We start from the raw sequence: 5,993 nt of genomic DNA, 5'->3' as shown, positions 1-5,993 counted from the left end.
ATTAAAGTCCTCAAGACTGAACCTCATCCACTTTTCTAGATTTTGTCCAGGTGGATGTCATCTTGAGGTAGAGTCAAATACTCACTGGGGGTCTCTAGACATGGCATTCTCCATCTTACCAAGCAACAACATGTGTTTCAAAGTTTCTACCAAATAGCCTGGGCTTTGCCCATTTTCCCCTGCACATGTCTGGCAAGATTTGGTGCTTCCACCCAATAAGTGCACACACAAAATATCAGATGGCAATACTTGGCAACTGTGAAGTATTATATTTGATTTAGCAACTCTCACCAATATGCACAACCGTAGGGTAATGAATGTCTCTGCAAGGAAGCAGACCAATCATTTGCAAACAGAACAACAAACAAACTTTTACTCAGAATCTCATACTAATATCATCAGCAGAGATGAACAATCTCTTGCAAGAGACAGAACTAGAACCCCACACTGCCACTGTTGTTGTTGTTGTTATGTGCCGTCGAGTTGGCCCCGACTCATAGCTAACCCTCCTTGCGTTTCCGAGGCAGTATCACTACGGAAGTAGGATTGCCCAACCTTCCTTCTGAGGAGTGGCCGGTGGTTTTGAACCGCCAGCCTTCTGGTTAGCAGTCAAGTGCTTTTAGCCACTATGCTACCAGAGCTCCTCACACTGCCACTAGTGGGGGCAAAACTTGACCCTCACGAGAGGTGAGTAGAGAGAGAGAAAAAAGAAAAAAAGCAAAGAAAATCTCAGTAGGCCAGAGTTCAGCATGCATAGTTTCTCTTGAAATCTATAAATCTGCAGATCTAAAACACAATCTTTAGACCTGTGTGGGAGTTGCATTGCTCCTAGAATCTGATTTCAATTTCTTACAAGTCCAACTGCTATTTTTTCTGTTATTCTTGAAGAAATTATCAAAAGTACTTTTTACCTACACTTGCACATAACAGTTTCTAGTAAACAAACTGAAAGCATTGAGTTCTCACATGGAATAAGAATACACATGTGCACACAACCAGAGCAAGACTTAATAAAGGACTCAGAGAGGCATATTGAAACAAGAGACTCAAAATCCAAGAGTGCTTACCTCACAGGGTCCCTGGGGTTTGTGGAGATGGTGGGATTCAAGAAACCTCTTCTTGAGCTCTAGTTCTGTCCTCAACCCCCAAAGGTCCAGGTCCTTCAAGGAAAGACAGCTTTGGATACTGTTCACTAAGCTATTTGTAATATGAGAAAAAGACCCTCGATTCCAACATGTTCTTTAAAGACTCTTATATTAAGCCTTAGACAGGACAAAGACAAAACAAAAACAATCATCCAGGATGAGGGAAACTATCAGCATGTACACAGCACAGAAAGATGAATGGAGTCACGTAATATTTCCTGATGAAATAGACTTTAAACCAAAAACCAGCATAAGAGACACGGAAGGCCATTATATAATGTTTAAAGGGTCAATCCAAAGAGGGAACATAATAAATATCTATGAAAATATGTAAATCAAACATTAGCATAATTGAAAAGAGAAACAGACAACTCCACAATAATAGTAGAAATTTTTGTGTAACATTCTCTATGAAGGACAGAACATCTATAAAAAACTCAACAAAAGCACAGAAGATCTAAACAACACAATCAACAACTTGACACAAAAATATGCAGAGCACTTCACCCAACAAAAACTTAACGCACATTCTTTTCCAAAACAAACTATGTAAGGTCACAAAGCAAACCTCAGTAATTTTAAAAACATTGGAATACTGCAAAGCATCTTCTCAGATCACAAAACCTAAAATTAGAAATCAACAACAGGAAGATCAAGGGAAAAATTTAAATACATGGAAATCGAATAAAACCCTACTTAAAAATTACTTGGTACTAGAAGAAATAAAATAATAAATAAAAAAAATTCCTTGAATCAAATGAGAGTGAAATCATAACATAAAACAATCTTTGGGACACAGCAAAAGCAATGTTCAGAAGGCAAGTTAAACCAATGCATACATCAAAAAAGAAGAAAGGCCCCAAATCAGCTCCTTAACCCAGTATCTACAACAATTAGAAAAAGAACAGCCAAAAAACCTACAGTGACCAGAAGAAAGTAAATAATAGAAATCAAAGCAGAAATAAATGAAACAGGAAACAGAAAAATGATAGAATTAACAAGACTAGAAGTTGGTTCTTGAAAAGGTTAAAAAAATTGACAAACCACTGGCAGACTTAATAAAGGAAAAGGAGAAGCTACAATGAACAAGAATTAGAAATTAAATAGGTGATATCACAACAGAACCAAGTGAACAGAAACAAAAAGGATAATACTATTAAGAACTATATTGTATTAAGTTTGATAATCTAGAAGAAATGGACAAATTCCTAGGAACCCACTACCTACCCTGACTAATATAATCTGAGGAAGAGATTTGAAAAGATCCATCACAGAAGAAGAAATTGAGTAAATCATAAAAAAAACAAACAAACAAACAAACAAAAAAAAAACCAAACTCCAAGCAAACAGACAAACAAAAAACTCCTGGCCCAGGCAACTTCACAGACAAATTCTACCAAACATTCAGAGAAGAGCTGATAACAATTCTACTCAAACTGTTTCAGAACATAGAAAAGGATGGAATATCACCAAATTTCTTCTATGAATCAAGTGTATCTCTGATATTAAAGTCAGGCAGAAAGCACTGAAAAAGAAAATTGCAGACTAATATCCCTCATGAACATAGATGCAAAAATTCTGAACAAAATTCTACCCAGTACACCATACCAAAAAAAAAAAAAAAATAATGCATCATCATAAAGTGGGATTCATATTTCATATGCAGGGATTATTCATCTTTAGAAAAACAATCAACATAAGACACCACAAAAATAAAACACATGATCTTAGCAATCAATGCAGAAAAGGCATTTGCCAAAATCCAACACCCATTCCTAATTAAAAGTGCTGCTCAACAAAATAGGAATAGATGTGAAATTCCTCAACATAATTAAGGTGTACATAGAAAATCAATGACCAACATTATTCTCAATGGAGAGAAACTGAAAGCATTTCCCTTATAAACAGGAACCAGAAAAGGATGCTGTGGTAGTTAAGGTTATGTGTCAACTTGGCTGGACCTGGTTTGGGGTGGCTGGGCAGCTGTATATAATAATTCCCTGTGGTGAGATCGGTAATCCGTTCCATGGTAGAATCTGCCGAGAGCAACTGAGTAGCTGTTTTATGGATTTGGTCTGCTTCCGGTATATAAGGAGAAGCTTTGGGAATGGTCTGCAGCTCTTGGCATTCTTGAATCCTGCATGTAGCCAAGTCCTTATTCAGCAGTCTGCCATGTTGTCTGCCAATCTTGGGACTCTTAATGGACTTGAATCAGTGGCCTCCCATGTGGTTTGGTAATATCAGGACCGTGCATTTTTACTTGTTGACCTTGGGTTTGTCAGCCTCAGCAGCTAGCAGCTGCCTAAGTAAAGAAAGCCTCCAGCTTCAGTGGGCCGGGAGCAAGAGGCAGAGCTGAAGCCCAAGGTCTGGGGGCTTTCACTCAACCCCTAGAGCTTGGCACTTTGAACTCAAGACTTCTAGTCTCCAAAACTATAAGAGAATAAAACCACCCATTTGTGATTTATTTTTCTATTAGAGCAACATAAGGTAACCAAAACAGATGCCCTTTACCACCACTCCTATTCAATATTGTATTGGAAGTCCTAGCCAAAGCAATAAGGCAAGAAATGGAAACAAAGGCATTCAAATTGACAAGAAGTAAAATTATCTCTATTTCCAGATGATATGATTCTATACACAGAAAATCCCAGAGACTCAACAAGAAGACAATTAGACCTGATAGAAGGATTCAGCAAAGTGACAGGGTACGAGATCAACTTATAAAAATCAGTCAGATTCCTTTATACTAACAAAGAGAACTCTAGTCGCTGGAGAAGTACATCATCCTTGGTAGAATAGAGGGTCAGCATAAATAATGAAGATACTCAATGAAATGTATTGATACAGTGCCTGCAACAAGAGGATCAAGCATAGCAAGGATTGTGAAGATGGCTCAGGAGAACACAATATTTCATTCTGTTGTACATAAGGTTACTATAAGTCAGAATGGGCTGGACCATACCTAACAAACAAATGTGGTAAGTTGTACATGTATTCTAATAAAATTCATTTAACTTTTTTTTTTTTTTCACTCCTCTTGAGTTCCATGTTCAAAATGTTAAAATTTTGGGTCATAAAATTTGGATTATTTTGTGCTTATCTTCTCTCAGCAAGATATTTTACAAACAATTGTTTGAAACATTGTTTAGAGAATAAGCTAGTCTATGTGAAGTATAGAAGCTCTGGTGGCGTAGTGTCTAAGACATTTGACTACTCACTAAAAGGCTGGAGGTTCAAACCCACCAGCCACTCCTGGGAAGGAAGACTGGGCAATCTACTTCCATAGAGATACCGCCTTGGAAATCCAAGAAGCGGTTGTTATGAGTAGAAATCGACTCAATGGCAGTGAATTTGATTTTTGTTTTATGTGAACTATGAATGTGAACTCTAAAGTGTCTGATTTTAAAATTTCCTTTGGCTTTCAGAGCTGTTTATTTTTTTAAATAATTATAATTTTTATTCATAGATGTAATCTTTTATATAATACATGATTGTTTAATGTGGGTTTTCTTGAAAGCTGAAAAGTTTTTCTATAATAAGGGGCTTTTTAAAATAATATATTTTTGTTGTTATTGAGAATATACACAGAAGCACATATACCAGTTACAGTTTGTACACACACAATTCTGTGACATTGGTTATATTCTTTGAGTTATGAAACCATTCTCACCCTTCCCTTTTTACTTTTTCTTTCCCCACTAACATACACTCAGTGCTCCCCAAGTCTCCGACCTAAGTTTTGAGTTACTCTTGTCAATTGGATCCCATACAGATAGATTTTAAAAGAGCACAATGCTTAAGGCAGACATTCTGTACTAGTCAAGTGAACTATTTGGTTTTAAGAAGATTTCAGGGGCTATTTTTGGTTGAAGTTTAAAGATTATCTAAAGACAATAGTAAAGGAGTTCTGGTGGCATGGTGAGTAAGACTAACCAGAAGGTCAAATCTATCAGCTGATTTGCAGGAAGAAGATGAGGCACTCTACTTCCATAAAGATTTACAGCCTTGAAAACCCAATGGGGGTTGTTATGAGTCAGAATCAATTTGATGGCAGTGGGTTTGTTTGTTTTTAACAGCCATAATTTCAGGAGTTCATTCAACCTCCATGGTTGCAGAAAACCTGGATTCCATGAGAGTACTATCTAATGTTTTGATCAAAGATTCTTTTTTTTTTCTTTAATTATTGTGATTTCAGTGAAAGTTTACAGAGCAAATTCACTTTCCATACAGCAGTTTACACACATGTTGTCTCATGACATTGACTACAATTTACCCCAATGAAACAGCTCCCCTCCCACTTCCTCCCCATAGTTACCTCTTCCCTGTGTCCAACCTCCCATGCACTCCTGCCCCCTGGGATGTCTCCCTGTGCTTAAACAGTCCTTCTTTCTCTCATGATTGTTCTCTCCAAGGAGTGTATCTACCTCAGGTAAATGTTCAACTCATATGCCTATCTTTTGTTTGGCTGGAAGCCACATATGTGGGTTCAATTCCAGACCTGAAGGGCAGCTAGGGGCCATAGTCTCAATGGTTCCACCAGGCTCTATAAGAGCATAAAACCTGGTTGACCCCCCCCCCCCTTTTCTCTTTTTCCAAATGATTTTGAGTTTTGTTCCACATTGTTCTCCCTCTCTATCCAGGATTTCCTACATAGATCCCACTCCAAGTGGTTGACAGTGGTAGCCGGGCACCATCTAGTTCTTCTGGTCTCATAGTCATATAGGCTGAGGATTGCATGGTGTACCAGTTGTGAGGACTAATTGTTTCCATGAATCTTTGGTTTTCTTCATTCTTCTTTGCTCTGAATGAGGAGAGACCCATTGTTGCATCTAGATGGCTGCTTGCAAG

This window comes from Orycteropus afer, unplaced genomic scaffold (assembly GCF_000298275.1).
Source record: "Orycteropus afer afer isolate SDZICR_OR568_19922 unplaced genomic scaffold, OryAfe1.0 scaffold00408, whole genome shotgun sequence".
Classification (NCBI taxonomy): Eukaryota; Metazoa; Chordata; class Mammalia; order Tubulidentata; family Orycteropodidae; genus Orycteropus; species Orycteropus afer.
The sequence above is the reverse complement of the archived record's forward strand: the minus strand, read 5'-3'. Positions refer to the sequence as shown.